General features: G+C 46.7%; 1 long non-coding RNA gene across 9 annotated transcripts in view; it reads right to left on the reverse strand.

The window, feature by feature from the left end:
* Nucleotides 1-20,423, reverse strand: part of LOC308060715 — a 228,783-nt gene that overhangs the window by 169,601 nt on the left and 38,759 nt on the right. For 8 of the 9 annotated variants that reach the window (XR_013926849.1, XR_013926850.1, XR_013926852.1 and 5 more), the window contains one exon: nucleotides 16,855-17,198. The exons of the other annotated variant lie outside the window; for it this stretch is intronic. This is a non-coding gene — a long non-coding RNA (uncharacterized lncRNA). The remainder of the gene's footprint in view (nucleotides 1-16,854; nucleotides 17,199-20,423) is intronic. 9 annotated transcript variants of the gene reach the window in all.

Consider the following 20,423-nt stretch of genomic DNA (forward strand, 5'->3'; position numbering starts at 1 on the left):
AAATTAAGCTGCACTTCCCATTTGAGCAAAGCCAAATCACTATTTATTTAACAATTTTAAAGTGAGAAATCGGGAGTGAAGTTGTGCTTGGGAAGAAGAGGGGGGTGGAGGGAAGGTGTTTTAAGATTTGGGGTTTATTTCCCATTATCTTACTCTGATTTGATTGGCAATATTGATTTCCCCAAGTTGGGTCTGTTTTGCCCATGAGGGTAATGCATGAGCGATCTCTCCCTGCCCTTACCTCAACCCACCAGCCTGTCCTTACATTTTCTCCCCCCCTGTCCAGCTGAGGAGGGCAGCAACAGAGCGGCTTGGGTGGGCACCTGGTGCCCAGCCAGGGTCAACCCACCACAATACGACACATATTACTGCACAGAGAAACACCTGCAAAATGCAGGGTGAGGGTGACACTAGTAAATAGCACATCCGTGCATGAAAAGCGCATGTCCAGTGGGATACAGGCTCCCTGCAGCCGCTCGGCAAGCAGGAAGCCCACCCCATGTTTCTAAGCCAGTACGCTCCCCTCCAGCCCCCCATCACTACCTCAAAGCCGGGCTCAGCACCCTCCAGGTGCTTACTCTCCTTCATTCCCATTTTTGAGAAGCAGCAGAGCAGAAGGCAATCCTAGTCCAAAATCCATCGGGTGGCTGGGGAAGCGAGCGGCCAAAGGAACGTGAGCATAAGTGAACCAAGAAAGAGATGCAGCAAGCCCAGAGACAACATTCTGCACGCTCCAGAAATGCAAACCTGGAAGAAGCCATGAGGAAAAAAACCCCTCACTCCCAATGCTCAAGGCTCACTCTGCCCCTTCTGAGCATTCAAGAAAATAAAAGACCTTCAGCATCACCCAAACTACCCACTGCCTTTTGCAGAAGATGTGGTTTCTGCACGCCTAAAGACACATCCCAGAGATGCCACTACAACTTGACCGACCATACTGAAGAGCTCTGAAGCTCCGCGATCAGCAGTCCTGCCACACGCTTGCTATCCAGCAAACTTCATTTGGCGGTCACTCCGTTTGATATTACATGGTGCGCAGGAACTGCCTAGGGATTTCACTTTTTCCCAGTTTAAGCCCCTGCCTGTTAGCCTTGAAAAGGCAACAAATAGCAAATTGCTCGTTCTCTTCTTCACTTTCTCTGTACCCTTTTTAAGATAAATTACTGTGCTTCTTTTTATTTTTGAAGCAACCTAGATCAATACAAGTCAGAATCGGTGCCAGCATGTCACACATGCCACAAGCAAGCATGGCAAGCATTTATATATATTTTTTATTTATTTATTTATTTTTAAGGGGAACTTTAGCATCAGCTAAGCTAGAACTGAAGTCTGGATCTTCTTAGCAAGCCTTACATCTACATCCTCCACAACAGCAAGCACAGAAGCTGAACTCTGCGCTGTGCAGGGATGCAACAAGGCACGGGAACCCTGCAAACCACAGAAGAAAGCTCTGCAGTCTACAAAAAAAAAGACCAGGTGCATTCAGTAGGTCTGCCTATCTATGATCTTCTTCTTCAAGACAGTTTTATATGCTCCTGTGATTTTTAAAACCCAGCACACACTGTTTCAGCTTTGAAGCTATGCATTCTCATTATCAACCAAACAATACCAGAATATCCTTTCTTCTTGAAGTAAAACCCCTCTTTTCCCTAGGGGTTACAGCTGGTAGAACACAACAGACCAGGCATTCAGCATTTAATCACAAGTATCAGCTTGAATCACCCTGGCTTGCATGGCTCCTAAACATCCCCATAGCTGCAAACACCAGCCGAGAGTAACATCCCCGTCAGACAGCAGTTGCAGGGGTATTTGGTTTAGCACCCGCAGGGGAGGAAATCATCAGCTTGCATCACAGCACAGTGACCAATTTGTGGTCAACCAAACTACTCCCAAGAGCCAAAAAACCAAGTGCAATGTAGTAATGTTGGAAATTTGGATTCAGAAGATCAGAAGGTGTTGGGACACTCAGCCTCAGCAGGACTGACGGGACAGAAGCTGTGCCAAAACCTGAATGCAAGGACTGCAGAAACGCTGGGCCAGAAGGGACATCGAACAGCCACCCAGCCCCAAACTCTCTCTTGGCTTGTTTGTCTCCATGCCACTCTCCAAGGCAACACCAGCACAGCTCTGCCAAGAAGGAAGCAGGACTCGGCTGCAGTTCCCAGCGACGAGCACCCATCCGGGAAGGGCTGCTGTGCTGCTAACAAAGAGGTTTCTAACGCTTTTTGGGTCAGCTCCAGCATCACTCATGCTCCTTCACCACCACCACCAGGAGCTGGAACCTACACTTTGAAAAATGTCAGCCTACCCCGCTGCTACCAGACACGACAGAGATGATGCACTGGAAGACAGCGTCCAGAGAAACCCTTCCCTGCATGCAATTTTCTTCTGCTTCTGTCTGCAGACGCAGAGAGGAATCGAGTGCTGCACTCCTTCCTCATAGCACCTTCCTGCATGTCTCAAATCTGGTAAGTCCCCTGCAAGTCTCAAACTCCACCAGGTGCTCAACCACCCCTCCTCTCTCTGGCCTCCTTCCCTCCTCCTGCATGCCACCTTTTGTCCAGGCAAAACTGCGCAGCCATACTTCAAAAGAATTCTAGGGACACTTTTCAGTTTCTTCTATACTAACAGATGTTCCTTGTCCCAGCTCATGTGTGGACACACAGGTTGTGGCCACAGACCTGACCACGTAACAAGCCGCAACACAACCAACAACAGGAGAGCAGAGACACCTCACTCTGAAATAACTGCTGAAGACAGCATCCCATCAAACCATGGCGTGACACCTGTGGGTTGCTGGTTTGGGGTGGGTTTTTTTAATAGGTTTAACATATGCAAATCTTCCAGCTATTCCTCATAAGTAAAGTTTCCCAAACTGAAGCTTCATCTTCCCAAGCCGCCTGCTTTCATATTAAAATTAGAGGGGCTAACACTGGATGCTGTATTTGAAGCAAGGTTTTATATGAAAACTGAGGCTGAATTACTACCTTTGCCATTTTGCTGTGGGCTATTCAAGATCTGCCTTTCCTGTAACAGCATCCCACTGTTGATTCACACCCAGCTTGTGATTCACAGCAGCCCCCCCCCCCCCACCCCTTTCTGCAGTTAACCCGTTGCTGCTTGGTTTGGGTACACGCATCCCATTTCTGAGGGCACTGTTTCGAACTTCTATCTATGTAATCTATTTTTCTTGTCTTCAAACCACCCCTGCAGCTCATGAAGACAACTGTAAGGGAAGATGCTATCACCTAAAGTACCCGCAGTGTCTCTGGTTACATTTCACCTTCTGTATCCTCTGCAGCCTACCATCTAACCTGCTACTGTCCCTCACAATGCCTCCCTGATCTAACAGCAAACCATTTCTTTCAGCTTAAGTGCCCACTTATAATGATTTCATCTTCAGCACATTTCCTGAGTTTGTTTATTGAGCTGTTGGGATTTCCTCAAAAAATACTCCACAGCTTTCAGCACTTTTCTTAGTAAAGTCACAAAAACACCGGACTTGGTATGAATTTGCCTAGTAGTTCTTCAAGCCCTCCATCCTTCAGGAGAACTTGCTACACCAGGAGGTATCACAGTTAAGAGCTGGCAACTCAGAGGATATGCGTTCTGCAGTCATTTGACGTTTTCTTTCAAGTCAGATCAGGCAGATCATCCATTCCAGAATCAGCATCACCACTTTTCTTCAAGTCTCACCTACGCAGCTGTCTCTCCATTGCTATTTCCCTTGGCTGAGCTAGGACTTCAAGGCTGCAGGAGCTTACAAAGAAAAGCTCATGCCCAAAGGGTTAAGATTTGTTTTTTCATGATCTTTAAATCATAAATATGATTTCCACTTGAAAAGGGAACACTTCATTTAACAGACACGGTGGCTCTGAAGGGTAATGCAGGGCTTTGAAGGAAATTTAAAAAAAAAGGAAGCAAGGGAGAAAGCAAAATAACACTTCCAGAAAGTTTTCCAAAGGAAATGAGTAACCACTTGTTATTAAATGATAAATCACAGTCCTCAGGAAGTGGCATTGTCTGTGGTCTATTTTTAATGAGAAAACACCCCCATCACTGGCATGGAGGCTGAACATGCTGATGGGATGCGTCTGTGGAAAGCAGGAGTGTGCACTGGTAGCCATCATCTCATTCCTGCCATTCCCACCACCTATCAGCAACCAAAAAGGCACAGAGGTGCCTTAAGAGAAAAAAAGAAATGCACCCAGGACAACAAGCAAGGGCTACTGTTTTCCATGGAGGAAGGACAGAAGAAAACACTAGAGACCAAGCAGAGGAACCAGATCCCAAGCATAGTCTTAGGCTTTGCTTTTGTTTTCCACATGTGAGGGATGCACAAGAAGCTGCCAGGAAGCAAACCCGTGCTGACCCCCATGTCCCCATAGGGGCTCAGGTGCCCTCCCACGTGCACTAGCATCCTCTGTGGATGGGGACACATTGGGCATGCCGCTGCAGGAAACCCTTCGGCTTCTCTTCCCCGGGTCTGTCACCAGGACAGGGCTTTCTGGGGAAGCACCTGATGCTGTAGCTCCACTGATGCTGAGATCTTTAAGGCTGTAATTAGCCTCCTTTTCTGCTGATAAATGAGTCCCAGATTCCTGTGGCAAAGTGACTCACGGACTGGGAATAGGCTCGCTGTGTCAAGGGAAGGGAAGCTAAGTCAGCAGAGCTAGCTGGAGGCTCAGCTACAGGCACAGCCTCAAAACCAAATCAGAGGGACCACAAGCTCTCAGACACTGCACCGTCATGCAGCAAGCCTCCCTGCACACCAGCGAGGGGAACGTTCTTGGCAATCGCACCAAGCCCAACTGGCTCCCAAGCCCCAACCAAGCATTGCCGAGCCCAAGCCACAGGATTCAGCTGCAGACCCACGTCCCCCAAACGTTCAAGCCAACTCTGACCCAAAACCACAGACACATCCCCAAACCTTCCAAGCTGCACCAGGAACAAGCAGGAACCTATAACTGACTCGTTGAAATACATCACACTATGCCTAATTTTACTGTGAGGGTGAGCGAGCACTGGCACAGCTTGCCCAGGGAGGTTGTAGAGCCTCCATCCACGGAGATATTCCAGAGCTATCTGAACGCGGTCCTGGGCAACTGCCTGTAACTAGCCCTGCTTGGGCTAGGGGGTTGGACCAGATGATCTCCACAGGCCCCTTCCCAGCTTCAACCATCCTGCGATTCTGTAATTGCAAAGACAAACTGCATTGCAACCTTGCACGTTAAATTAGTGTTCACTGACCTGGTGCAAAAAGACTGTAATTATTCAACTTTTCAACTATTTCTGACATTCTTTCCATAGATGAGGTTTAAACCTTTTTTTTCCTTTTCCTCTCTTCCTTTTAATAGGAACGCAGTGCCACAGTTTGCAGATTATATAACACACACACACACATCACTCTTCCAAAACAGCATCTGAAAGTGTGTGTTTGATGATATTTTTTTTTCCTCCCACCCGTAAACCACCACCCTGTGGGTCTCATTTATTGTGCGGCATTTTGCAACGAAGCGTAAAAATGGTATTAATCATAGCTCTGAAAAAACATGAACTTCTTCTCTGAGGTTTGAAGTAACCATTTGGAAGGAAAACTTCCAGGAGCCAGAGGGACTGACAGGGCTGGAGACTAAGGTCCTTCTTTTCAAAGGCCAAGTGTATCCCAATATATCCCTTGGACAGCTGCCCCCAGCCAAAGTTATAATACTTTATTCTTCAGTTCAAGTAGCAAGAAGGAGATTTGGTACAAAATCAGGACAAATACCCGAAGTGGGGAGGTTTAGCTGGCAAACGTGTCGTAAATTTAGCAGAAGGCTTAAGCTCTAACTACAGCTTTAGTGAGGATCAACATCTGAAGCCTCATCTGCCTCTCACCTCCGGGGCACTGCAGGGATGGGGCCAAACTGACCAGGTAAGGGTACCCACCCCTCGAAGGCAGCACCCGAGCATCCCGGACCGAGCGCTGGCACTCACCCGTGGCAGAGTGTTGCTTCAGCAACAGGCAGAAACACAGAGATCTGCAAAGGCTATGCCAAAAACTAAAAATCATTATCATCTTTATGTTTTCTGGCCAAACACCACTGGAGAAAACTACCTTCAACACAAATCAAGCTCTTTGTCCACCTCCACAGATTTAGTACTCCTAGTGGACACAAGGAGGGGCTTCTGTCAAAGACGGAGCTGGGAAAAAGCATGAGACTCTTTTCTACATTAGATGCTTCAGCAGAGACTTGCCAAAGGCTTTGGAATCCCTCCCCTTTGGAGGTAAAACATCAATAATTTTAAACCCTCCTTTTAAATTAGGAAGGGCACTAAAAGAAACTATTGAAAGAGAAAAAACATCAAGCTTGCCACTGCCTCCAACTCAAACACTGACATTTTCTCTCAAAACCCCAAAAGTGGTTTCAACAAGCTAGCAAACGAGGAAGCTACCTTTTTCTTACCCATCCTTCCTCTGCATTTGCTCTTTGGCCATTAATCTTCCAGGCAAAGCAATCGACCACAAGGAGAGGGCACGTGGAGCATCCTGGTACAGAAAGCCCCAGGAAGCTGCAACCAGGGGCCGGGGTGGCACAAGCAGTTGGAAAATGTAGCACAGGACATGCCAAATATATCCAGAAGTAGGGTAGGATAGGTCAGGATAGCTCAGTTGGAAGGGACCTACAACCAGCATCTAGTCCAACTGCAAGTACTTTGTATTAGAAGAGCAAGGGAAGAAAAATAATCAGTGATTGATTTTTTTTTCTTCTTTTTGATCAATAATTGCAGACTCTTGTGCGCGGTGAAGCTCCCTTCTTATTCAAAGCACACATGCCTCTGCCCATCTCGTCTACTGATACCATTTCTTATCAGCACGTTTCATTCTTTCCCACTCTTGCAAGAGCTCTACAAAGTAAAAAAAGGGTATTATCTTCATATTTAAGAGGCAAAAAATGGCTGACCGGGATAGGTCTACCTTGCTATCATGACTTTTGCAAGAGTAGGAACAGCGTGGCAGCCGAAGATTCAGCACTGCCTACACAAGCCCCACTAGGGACCCCAGCTCCTTCATCAGCAGCTTGCCTGGACGCAAGCCATTGTCCTGGTATCACGGTGGCCAGATAAAAGCACACACTCGGAGATACAGCCCCCTCTTCCACGCACATGTACATACTTCAGATTACCAGTCCAAAATTGCAAAGAAAAATGTGTAGGGCCAGGGAACATAATTTACTCCATACCATGGCTCCTCTTGGGCACCCGGCTCAACCAGCCAAGTTGAAGAAGACCTTTGCATTGATGTGAATCCCCAGTGCAGCCGTGAAAACACTACAAAGGATGCTTAAATACATCCTTTTCTTCAGGAAAAAAGAAAGAGGAGGAATAGCAATTCAAAACCTGAATGCCAGCTGATCTGATGACTGCCATCCTACAGTAGCTTTTTTAGACAGTCACGAACTTTAAATTTACTCTGTCTCCTGCTCCCAGCAGCTCCTAAACAGTGTGAGCTAAATATTTATAGAAGAGTCACTGTTTGTTTAAGTTTCAATCTGTACTTGTTGAGGTCCAATATGCCCAGATCCTGAAATGACAGCTGATTACAGAAGAGCCTGAAAACACAGCAGAGGAGAACCTGACACTTACCAGACATTTCATCTGGACACTTTCTCTGGTGGTTATTTTGGGGCACCTTTCCCAGTTTCTTTCAAAGGAAGAGGCTGGCAGGAGTTGCGGTTCCAAGCTTCACGTTTCATCAGACGCTTTGGCACACCTCTGCTCGACGCCATGGAGTCCCCCAGTGTGCTCCAGAGCCCACACCTTCCCAACTCGCAGTGAGGTGGCCGGACTGCTTCTGAAAATGCAACTGAGGCACCTGAGCTGCTGCACAGGATGCACCAAGGCAGGGTGCAAGCACCTCCGGGTGTCCAAGCCCGTGCAACCAACCTGTCGCAGGTGGGGCACAGCACATCAGCACTCCAGCTCAACAAGTCCTATCCTGACCTGTCTCTTCTGTCTCTCCTGGATTCAGAAAGTCTTTCCAATTTACCACACCGTCCCCTCCAATGGCACAAAAAAGCCCTCTCATACCTTAAAGAATAACCGAGGATACTCAAACTCTTTGGCTAACAGGACAACCTGTCAAACGTTGGAAAGAGACCTGTATGTGCCACTACGCTTCTACTATATGCTAGCCAAGTCCAACAAGTCACGCAGCAGAGGATGACGGCACCTTCTTGCATGTGGTGGTATACGGTTTCATGGGTGGGCCAAGAAAAAAATTAGACTGTGCTTCAGACATGGTGATTTTAACTTATTCATCCCATGAAGCCATGTATGGGCCCAATTAAACACTCCTGGAGTCTTCCACTTGGGATACAACTGGGGACTCACCACCATGAAGGTGCACACAAGAGGTGAGGCTATCAAGCAGGCGTAGTGCTATGCCAACACATGCCAAAGGAGCATCTCACCCTGCAGCTGCTCAGCATCCAAGTTTGCAAACTCCCAGAGGAACAGCAGAGGCATGAAGACACCACCCAAGCAAACATACTTCTCAGCATCTTCTAATGACAACCCAAGGCTGGTAATCCCCTTTGGTTTTAGGGTCTGACATAAATGTTCCTGTGTGAAGAACTGAGCAGAAGGTGCTTATTGACCTTAGATGGGTGAGAGGTTGGGATGCCTTTCCCTGACTCCAGCTACTTCAAACCCAGTACATGGATTTGAACAGTCCCTTGGATAAGTGCACGTTGCTGAAGAACTCAAAACCCCCACTGCCAGCTGTCGCCGTGCTCATCCCATCAAGACAAACTACCAGCACTGCAGCAAGGTGGGACTCTGCAACATTGCTCTGTCCTGGGGTTCTCTGGGGGCTAATAGGATCCGTTCTCCCCTCCACAAGGTGTTTCAAGGCATCTCGCCCCATTAAAACAGAAAACGCAGTGTCGAGCAAGAGGATGAGTTTTGTCATCAGGTGGATCTCAAGGTCAGATTTCCATGCTGCCATCGTTAGGAGTCTTGGTATCCAGCCTGAAGGCCCCTGCGTGAATGAAGAACACAACTGTGCAAATGGCCATGCCAGTGCCACGTGTGCATACGAGACCAGCGCTCCTCCTCACACGTATTTTCTACCCAGGCGTGCCTGTGCACACGCACACAGGACAGCGCCTGATCAAGCTTTGCGGGTATGCTCATAGGTACACGCACATGAATATGCACAAGTACACAGGCCCACTGCAAGCAAGCCATGCTTGCAGACAAGATTAAAGAGGAGACTGCAACGTGGAGGCTGGAAATAATGACAAGCGCTTTCATCAGTAAAACCCCAATTACCCACCCTGAACACAGCCTCTCATCTCTACGGATAGTTATTACAGAGATGCCTTTACGGTGACCTGACTTCCAGAGAAAGGAGAGGAGCTGCCTTGCCTTTCCCATGTTTTATTTCTCCACATCTTAGAGGAGAAACCTGTTATCGGAAGCGCACACCTCTGCACGCTCATCACCGTGGCTGGTGGCTCCACTGGGGCCAGCCGTAACTGGGAGGTTGAAGGCACAAGCCTATGACCAAGGAGCCTTTGAAACTCCAGCTGGTCTCCTCCCAGCATCGCTCACACAATTAATGCCATCAGGTTGCCTTTACCAACGCTTCATGGAAGATAGACATAGATGCTTCACAGAAGAAAGCAAAATTCTACTGCACAGAAGAAGAGACACCCTTCTATTTTAATTCTCCCAGACCTAAAAAAGAAAAAAAAAAGAAAAAAGAAAAAAGAGGAAACACATCCCCCCTCTTTCCCCTTTTACATAAATATTGGATCTGAGCGCTTTATGCTCGTAAGAAGTTAAAAATAGGAAATAATACCAAGACTATGTGCTGCATCTTTTATCAAAGCCTTTTATGAACATCAAACCAGCTCCTCTGCGCTCTTTTATACCTTCCTGCTGTCACTCACAATTCATAAAAGGGGACTACAGAGATACAAAGGGTAAAGCACTCCCCAGCGCTGTCACAGGGATCCAGTGATAAAAAAAACAGCTTCTCCTCAAAGCTCTGAAATCTACGAGCAAATTTATGATGTAATGTCACTTTTAGCACAAAAGATGAATAATAGATATTCAAAATATAATAATACTTTCACAAGTAAACAATGCTTTGCAGTGTCAAAGACTTTCAGCGATGCTGTCAAGCCTTTGCAGAAGGATTGACACTGCAATCACCGCAATACCACCGGGAAGCAAACACTGCCAGAATAAACACATGTTTAACCAAAAGGCAGGGTCTCCCTGGCCAAACTCCACCTGCATTCTCTAGAGACACAAATCTAGAGCCCCTGTATAAAAAAGGGAGATATGGAGATTAACAAGATGAACCAGAAACTCTTTACACATAAACTTGAGTTTGACCCTGCCGTCTTTCTGAGACCTGTGATAAATCCAAACCTCCTCCCCATCTGTACAGTGAGCAGGCTTACGCTCACCTATATTCCAGAGATAGGAGCATTAATTAACTGCAACATTAAAGAAAACACATTTGAAAGATGGGAGCTGCTAGAATATTCATGACTCTTACCCAACCTGTTTATATAACTGGATATGGAGCAAATCCCCCATGCAAGCCATAGAGCACCATTTAGCCATTCAGCATCTTTTCCACAGAACGCGAATTCCACAACTTGCAGTCACCACTATTTTTTTTCCTGCCTTGCACATAAGAGTTAGGAATTTGAAGGGAGGAAGTGATAAACCTATGATAAAAATAAATTCCAGTGAACTTTCAGCATTATCCTAACCAAAAAAGAATTTCCTCCTTAGTCATCCACAGGCAGGCAGGGTAAGCCAGCTCCCTCATGAATTACAGAAAAGCGAAGGAAAAAAAAAATGCTTATCTGGAAGATTACTTCTCTTCCTAGTACCTCAGTATTTAATTTTTAAGTAGGCCAAAGGTCAAACGAAAACCACCTGATGCTGATGTAAATGCAGCTCTGGATAACACTGCACAGGGACACCAGCAGGAAGAGCTGCTCCTTGCAGAAATGAAAACCGAGCAATGGTGCCAGCATCGGGGAGGGTGATGGCATTTCAGCATCCATATGTCACAAGGATGCTGTCAGCTGGCAGGAGGGCACATCCATGCTGTGGAGGTGACCAAGCTGAAAGGTGGCAAAAGCCCCCCTAGTCCGTAGGAAGCTGGGGCAGTGTGGGGGTCCCAGCATTGCTCAGCACCCCCAGTGAGTGCCCCCAGCGCTCCCCTTTGGCCAGGCAACCTGGGGTGTTGAGCCTAGGCTGTAGTCAGACCTCTCACCTGGACGGTGGGCAGGGGTCCACCTTCCTGAAGCACCAGGGCTGGGGTGTACCTGTACCTCACCCCTCAACTTGTCTATAGGCTCTTTGTTGCACAGAAGACAACAAGGAGGTGGCACAACGATCATTTCCTGCAAAGGCAGAGCCAGCAAAAACATCAGATCCTCAAAACATTGCCAGGGAAAAACCAGGAGGATGGGTACAAGATTTGCTTCCAGCTCAAGAAACATTCTCAGAATAAAAAATTCCCCAAAACAGTATTTTCTGTTTCTGAACCGGGCTCCACAACACAAGACCAGAATATCGCCCTTGGTGCTGGGCTGGCCCCATGGCAGCTGCTCCTGCCTAGCAGTTTTTGTGTGCTGCCCAAAATCAGCAACCAGACCAACTTGGAGATGATTAAAACTTAATTACAAACTTCAGATCATGTCCTGTTCACAGCTTTGGGACGGTGCAAATCCTGCCACCTTCACCACCAGCCCCTCCAAGGGCCTCTCGCAGCCTTGGGATGCCAGCCAGCTTTGGAGGCTTTACATTTTCGTGGCATGAGACAAATTTCACTACGAGTTCCTCGGTATTAATCCACATAATACTGTTCACCAGATGGGAGCCCAAGAAAACAGCCTGTTGACACCTTCAGCCCTGCAGAGCTCCGCAAAGCAATGCAAAGGATCCGGGAGCCGAGCAGATACTCTCGCTTTAGCAATGATAAGTCTTGTGATAGTTCACTGCTGCTTTGCAACCTGAAGCAGCACAGTAAGTCAGCAGATAATTAAGTATTTCCTGTGCACACAGCAAGCCGCAGATGCAGGCACTCATGGAAAAACCAAAGATCACACACTAAGAAAGATCTTTAGTCTGAAAGTAATGACTATGATGCCTTAGTCAATATAAAGCATCGAGCAACATTTCAAAGCGACAGAGGACCATTCAACACATATTAGCAGGATTATTCTAGACCTTTAAAAATATGTATTTATTTACTTACAGAAATAGATAGAAACATGGCCCTGTGGATACCCAATTAGATGCCCTGCGATGAGGGCACGAAGTTTGGACACAAATGGCACACACCAAGATTCTGTTAGTGAGCACCCCAAATGGGGGACAGACCCTACGGAGTGAAAATACATACTACAAAAGGGGTTGAAGGTTTTAGCATAACCTAAGGACTGCACGCCGCAATTAATTTGCTTTGCTTGGGTTGGCTCTCGCTGCTGCCTGGTGAGCAAAAGCCAAAATCCTCCAACCCATGGTCCTGGGGTCAACAGCAGCAGGATAAGCCCAGGTCCATCAGCATCCCTCACCCATCACGCTCTCCTCCAACCCCCGCCCCAAGTTAGGACTGGGAAAGAAAGATGCAAGCAAAATTTCAGTGTCAGTGGCTTCAGCATTTTCCCCAAGCAGACAAAAAAGCAAATCCAAAGATTCAGGTGTAAATATTTTAAAAGCCACAAACACACTTCTGGCAGCCAAGAGAAGAATCTTTAAAGGCACTTACTTGCATCTGCTGCCCCCAACCCTTGCAAATCCAGCCTGCTGAAGTGGTAAGGTAGGTTGCCCACAAACTGAAAGCTGAAACTAGTTTCAGCCCCAATTCCAGAGCATTGGTAGTAATTTTAGAAGCAGGAAACCATCAAGCAAGAGATAGCACCTGTAGATTAAACCCTCTTCCTTTGCCAGGCTTCGATACATTCAACTCACGAAACTATAAAGTAAGACTCCCTAAAAAAAAACTTCACTGTCAAATTATTTTATAGCTTTGAGGTTATTTTTTTCCCTCTTAAACCAATAAATATTTGAAACTCCTTTATTTCCTGCCAGCTGGGGAGAGACTTGAAAACTTCAGCAAACCTGCAATTTCAGTGCTTGTCTGTGCTGGGCACTAAAAAATTCCTCTCGAGTGAGAGTGAGAGGCGTTAGTCATGACAAGAACATCCCTGCAATGTGCCAGGGCTGCTTTTCACTGTCATCCAACCATCATTAATGCCGTTAGCCCATCCATGATTTTTACAATCAGTTATGTGCTTTTGAAGCACACACCCAAATAATTACCCTCACAAACGGCCAAACTGAAGCTTTTTGCATTTTTTTTGATTAGTAACATGCACTTGCCCAGAGACCTACCCCCTACAGGGCATTCTGACCCAATGTTCTGCACCCTGATCGAAAAGTTATTTTACCAGCAAGTATTTTAAATGCTGATGGAGTTCATCTATTAACTAGTACCCAGAGATGCACCTGGCAGCCCCCAGCCCAGATGCTCACATTGACCAAGGGGGAAAACCCTTAAACTACGCTCCCTTTGAAGCTGCCCCACGTCTGTGCAGGATGAGACCGGCTCTGAACAAGACTGGAGGTGATTTTTCTTCCCTGTAAAAGACAGCTGTAGATTTGCAACCGAAACATCATTCTTTGCCAAGCTCTAATTCTCAGGTCACCCCCGGGCACCGGCAGCCTCTCAGGTGCCTGTGAGCCCTTGGGTGACTCCCTTTGTGAGGGGCGATGCAGAATGCAAGGTTTGGGAGGGGCACATCTACCATGGCCTTCCTCCTTGCTCGGTGTCAGCTCAGACCCACGCAATGCAGAGGACAAGCACCGCTGGGGTGGCTCTAGGTTACCCAGGCAATGCCAAGCAGGCATCTCCAGAAGTACCAAAGCCACTGCACCGCTGGAGCAGAGCGACTGATACCCATTTTCTGGAGTGACCTTGAGCACTGCTTGTACTCCAGAACTGTAGCCAATGCCTCTTCTCATCCTCAAGATCCATGAAGAAACCTGCATGCGAGCGGTGATTACACCTCTTCTGGCTCTCTAAGCAAGAGGAAACCCGAAGGAATCCCTCGCATCAAATTACAGATATGCTCTTCCTAAAAGATTGAGCAACAAGGGCTAGGAGGAGACCAATAAACACATTTTGCACATATGCTCCAAGTCTTCTGGAGGTGTTCAAAGCTCTAATTAGGTTCTTCTTTGCCTGCAAGGAGGAAAGCCCAAGCTCCTAGTTACGTGCATACAGATAAAGTTCATTCAACCACCACGCACTGCTGACAAAGGACCTTTCACATCTTACAGGAACAACTGGAGAGCTGGTTTGCAACGTCTTTATCAAACAGCTGACAGCAAAAATAAAAGAACTTCAGATACCAATGGTGTTTGCTGTAATTGAGATTAAAAGCTCACACTGCCAGTGATCCTTCTTTCTTAGGTGCCTTAGAAGCTGTTAGGAGCTAGTTAATAAAACACCAGGACTTCTGGCAATGGGAAAGGTGTGCTCTGTCTTCCTGAGAGAGAAAAATGGGCTGAACAATTTTCCTGATCCACCCACACAGCGGGGCTTGCCCACCCACGAAAGTTAATTCAGGTTAAGGAAGGAAAATTCTCATCTCCAAATGAGGGACTGAGACCCAAGCCAAAGACATGCTAAATCCTGGATTTTTAGTAATTTCTTAATTTGGTGCTCTGGATCAGGAGACTCTGAGCCAAGGCCTCACCAGGGCTGCTCTACAGTGGTACCCACTGGTCTGCTCACCCACGGCCGGACCCTGCACAGTCCAGCCATGTCTCCCCTCTGGCTGCACCAGCAGAAGACCCAGCAAGGGCTGGGAGGAGAGTGGCATCCTGAAAGGCCCAAGCTATCCAGCCAAGAGCATCTGAGTGGACAATCCCAGCTCTACTGCCTAACAGGTAGCGGTGTATCAAACCTAAATTGCAAACCAGCGTTTTGCAGCAAATCTCAATGAGAGCAGAGTTTGGCTTGGTAAGCCCAGGTGAATCTCAGCAGTGTTTATCTGGGCTTATTATATCATTTCTGTGTGCTGAAGGACAAAAAGCTAGGGCAGAAGAAAAAAAACCAAATACCACCATACAAAAAGTTATCACCTCTCACACGTGGACCCACGCAAACAAATAGAATTATTTGGTGACTTTACCAGAGGTACAGATGAGTCACTGGAGAAGTCAGCTGCAAATATAGATTTCCTAACCACCCTTCTCTCTCTTGGACATCAGAGAAAGCCTTCAGACATACAAAAGGGGCATCATGCAGAAGAAATACAATCATTTTCCAGCATATTTTCTACATCACTTGAGCCAGACTGCAACATGCTGAGTGAGCAAAGCAGGAGCACAGTACAGCAGGGGGAAGTCAAATGCTGAATGTCCTGATCCCAGCGGATGCTTCTGCAGCAGAGCACAAAGCCCCAGCAAGCAACGCTGGGGGTCTCCATCCTCAGCGAGGAGTGGGATCTTGCAGACGCTGCTGTGCTGAGCCTCCAGGCAGTCCTCCTGGAGAAGGTCCTGTCTTGCACAGGACCTGTGCAGCATGCACAGGTGTTGACCAGTGACCATCCCCACCAACGTGGTGCGAAGCTGCTTTTCACCTACCATGCCCAAATCCCTGTGGTTAATTCTAGCCTCTCTTACAGGCACGCCAGCACTTGAGTTCCCTGCTAGTTAAAGTGAAGAACCTTTTTATCCTCAATCTTTGTCTACCATCTCCATTTGGCCTACGGGTTGCAGTCAAATTCAAGAGCAAGGCAACCGATTTTGTTTCGCCACACACACGCTCTACCCCCCCCCCCCCCCCATTTCCTTCCTTTAATCTGATGCAAAATTGCGCTTATGAAGCAAGAGCACGAAACTTTTAATGCCTCACAAATGCTGATGGGAATGCAGAATAAATGTATAGCAAAGCATTTTCAGCCCCTTCCCTTCAGCGCCTCCTGTATAGTAAAAGTTAGTTAAGCTAGATTCAAAGAGCTAACTTGTTCTCGACCCTGCAGAAGGAGCAATCTGTTTGCCAGCACACGTGAGCAGATTCAACCCAAACCAGCGCAACTGCCAAAAAGGATGATTTTCACAGCAAATTGATACACACAGAGACCAACACAATGATCCAGTTCTGGTATTAGAGAAAACGAGGGGAGAAAGTTTGTCACCTTCACAAAAATATGTAACTCATTGTAAATGACTACAAAAACGCGAATTTCATTGCTATCATTACAGCTATTGAGTTATCCATGCCTATATTGAAGAGGAACAGTTTTGGTTTTAAAAATCAAAGCCATCTCCTTTTATAGGGAGTAAATGGTCCTCAAAAATAAAGTTCCTCAGCAGAAATACTGTTAAATTCAGAAGAGGAAAAATGGATTAAGCACTCGTGTCATCTCCTTTGAAAGCAGCCGACAAGCCCGATAAGCTGACCCACAGGCGGCCGGTGCCAGCTGCGGGTTACAAACACAATGGGCAGCTGCCCGAGAGTGTGAGGTGATCCCGGAGGAGGAATAAGGAAGGACCTGCAGATACGAACACCTCCATCCCCCTCCTCAGGTGCAAGGCTTAGGTCAGGCATCAAAACCTTCAGGAGGAGCTGACCCCACCGCTCCACACAAACCTACATGGCAAGCTGGGTCTGCGTCCTAACGAGGCACAGCCCCCTCCACAGCATGGCACCAAGGACTTTGGAAGGTCTTACCTTCAGCAGAAGTTAGTAAAGAAACAAAATGATGGAACTCCTAAAGATCAGGAAAGCAAACTGGCTAGTGAGTGAGGCAAAAATCTGCATACCTGCAGGACATGAGTGCTGTCGTGCTGGAAAAGCTCTGGGAGAAAAAAAACCCATCCTTCTGCTGGGTAAAGCAATGGCTCCATCTTGAGAAAATGCCAAGGGGAGGTATTCCAGTAAGTGACCGGTTTGCTATAATCCTCAGGACAGAGGTGACCCAGGAAAACACAGGGTAAAAAGACAGTAGGAACTTCCAGATGCTTCTATCCACAGCCAACATTTTCCAGAGGGTTTTGGGGGTCCATACATCCCATGATCCTAAAAATCCCTGGGAACTACCAAAGGATCACGCTGCCGGGCTCCTCCAAACGCTACTCCTGACTGGCGGGAAGCATGGGGCTGGGACCTTCAAAGAGAGGAAAGGGACAGGCCGTTACATGACAGCTCTCAGCACGTTGGACAAGGCTTATTCCCATGCAAACTCAAAGTAAGGAGTTTTTAAGGTTTGGGTTTTTTCTTTGTTTGTTGGATTTTTTTCAGTTTGCATGGTTTATTTAAGTGCATGTCACACTGAGCACAGGCACACCATGGGGCCACCTCCAGAACCCTCACAAGTGCCAGGTGATGTGAAAGGAGGAGAACAAGCCAGCAACAGAAAAAAGTTGTCACCTAACTAATCCTTCCAAAATCCATTTATTTTTTTTATTTTTTTTTTTTTTGGTCAGAGGAAAGGAGACAGTTTTCCTCCCCTCTCCTTTTTTTCCACCCCTTCTAAACCTGATGAGATATTTTCTCCACCAGGGAAGAGAAGGACAGAAAGGGCTGTAAGGCAGCAGGTCAGTAGGACCACCTGCCTTCCCATTTCAGGGGAAAATGCCCATCCACCATCAGAAGCATCACATCGTCAGGAGTCCACGCCAAAGTCCGGCACAATCCATCAGCGGGATCCTACCTCCGACACCTCAGAAACTCGCAGCTCCTACGTACAACAGCCCTCCCTGACCTCCTACCAGGCAGAGACACACTTCCCACTCCTACGTTCAAAGAAAATAAACACATCCCAAAGTAGCCCAAAATACCCAGGAAATTAGTCATATAGATTCTAGTATTTGATGTATATAAATACCATCATAATGGAGAGTGTGTGTGTTAGTTGTTGGGGTTTTTTTGTTTAATCTGATCTTACTAATTCTGCTGGGAATAGAGTTGCTGGGATTTTTGTTTGTTATTTTAAGATAAGAAAACTGTCACACAAACACAGGTGATTGCCAGGCCCAGAAATAATGCCTAACAAGCACTGAAGGGAAAATCAAATAACTCTTTGCCTGACATTGCTTTCTAGTTCATCTGTAATAAAAACAGCAGAGAGCAGCTGAGAGCCAAAAGTTGGGAATTTTTTTTCGCTTTGTTTTAGCTGCAGCAGCACAGGAAGGTGGTATCATCGTGCAATGTAACCAAGCAGAGGAGTGATGAAAGTGCAAGCAAATAGATCAAATAGCACAGGGTTAAATAAAAGGTGTGATAATCATTTGTTTTGCTAATTGTGTCAATAAATCCTATCTATCCTCAAACAGGAGAAACGTCATCAGATATTTAAAAGGAAAAAAAACACCAAGTGACTGTACAAAACCTCATCATTTTTCCCCAGATGCCCTCTCTTTAAAGGGTTGATCGGGAGAACCACGTGTTTATTTTAAATAAAATTCCACTGGCTTTGATCATATTTAAATCACCTCCAATACGAAGTCTGCTTTGAATCAAAACTTCCTCCCCTCTAGGGAAAACGACAAAAATTGCCTTCTCTGCAGTAAAGATGCAGCCTTACCACAACCCAAGCTAACCTGGCTTGCGATGCCACCAACGGGACTGGATGACATGGTAACCCATGAAAATCCAGTGTCTTTGCAATGTGTTTGGGTTGTTAACTAGAAAACCCAGCACGCCAGTCCAGTCGTACAGGGCAACTGGAAGCCTGAAGACAGGCTCACAGATGGAGCTGCAGTTGAAGTCTGCTAATTCATGGAAAAAAAAAATCTGAATTACTTTGCCCTTGCTTCTAAGTTTTTTTTCCAGTGATGGGGAGAGCTAGGAAATGTAATATTCCCTAACCTCCCCCCCCCCGCCCCTTAAATGAACTGAAGCTGGAGAAGGTCTGACCCAAACCTCTAAGCTGATGAAAACATTTTGGAAAAGGACTCAAATCCCCCCAAAATAACTCCCATCCCACCAATCACACAGCGAACCTCAGCCACTTTGATGACTGTATGACACTCAAAGCACCTGCAAAACCTGTTTCTCTACTGCAAGAGCACCTGCCTAAAATCCTTGAGCTAACGATTTTCTCTATAAGCCAACTACCTGTAAAATATGAGCACACAAACAGAGATAAATCTCTGTCACCAGAGAAATGAGGCTTGCCCCACAGATCCAGCCTCCTGACGTGCTGTGCCCGGAGCGGCAGCAGGGCTTTTTGTCCCAGCTCCACCACGGATGTGTCAATATGTACTTTGCTCACTTCTCCTGGGAGACGAGCCCAACGGTTCTCACTGTCCAATGAGCAAAACCATAATTTTCTTGTTTTCTTCCTTTTACTGCTCCCCCCACTTTGCATATACCACACCACTCACATCACTCCCATCATCTGCCTTCAAGCCCAGCTGGGTGGCAGCAGGACCCAAGGGCTATGGAAGAGCATCTTGCACACACCATGTTTTTGCATAAACATATGGGCTTTTCTAGTCAGGTTATAAGGGCTGGGACAACTGATAAACCAATGTCAGGTGATTAATGTTCATTTTAAGCGTCTTTCTTCATGGCACAGAAGATCCTCAGCACCTTTCACCCCTGGACATAAGGAGAAGACACTGTCTCAGTGCTTCCCTGTTTGGGATGAAGTTCAAACTCTCGTACCCAGGACAGAAGCCTGAAAAGTCAACTTTCCAGTTTCTTGGACTCTACCCTCAGAATGTGCCAGGTTGTTAAGGCTAAGCACTCTGCCTGCTATGATGATCTTACCTCCATGTTCAGCTGACTGCACTCCAGGCTCTCAGCTGCCTTCTGCTTCCCCTTCCAAATGGGAGAGGGTGTCTTCCTTGCAGTTTGCCTACGACTATTGCCTAACACCAACACTTCAGATCTTGCCCTAAATAATGTACATGCAGTAGGTTGGCAGCAAAGCCCTGAAAAACATTCAGATTTTGCAAGTCACGGGCCAGCACTTGAAAAACACATTCACCCTCCCCATCCCTTGATGAGGAATAACTCCATTACTCATACACAACAAGGGTTCAATCAGCCACACGAAGAAAACATGATGTGCTGAGCACATGTCCAGCTCTGAGCAAATGAGGCATGAGCCTCAACCCGGAGAGCAGCCCTCTGAGCCCACGGCTCCTCTCCAAGGGCAGCAGGAACAAGTCAACATGAGCTGAAGAAAACCAGCAGCAAGCAAAGCATGCCCTGCTACAGAGAGCCCCCGAATGATTAATAACCACATGAAAAAAGTTAAGAGACTCATTACTAATTAGTTAAGAAATACAGGGGCCAAGAGAGAAAAATAAGGAGTTCCACCTGCTAAATTCTGACCATTAAAGAGTCCCAAGTGCAATGGCTCATTTTAAAAAACAAAGGG

Source organism: Falco punctatus (assembly GCF_963210335.1).
Source record: "Falco punctatus genome assembly, chromosome: 3".
Classification (NCBI taxonomy): domain Eukaryota; kingdom Metazoa; phylum Chordata; class Aves; order Falconiformes; family Falconidae; genus Falco; species Falco punctatus.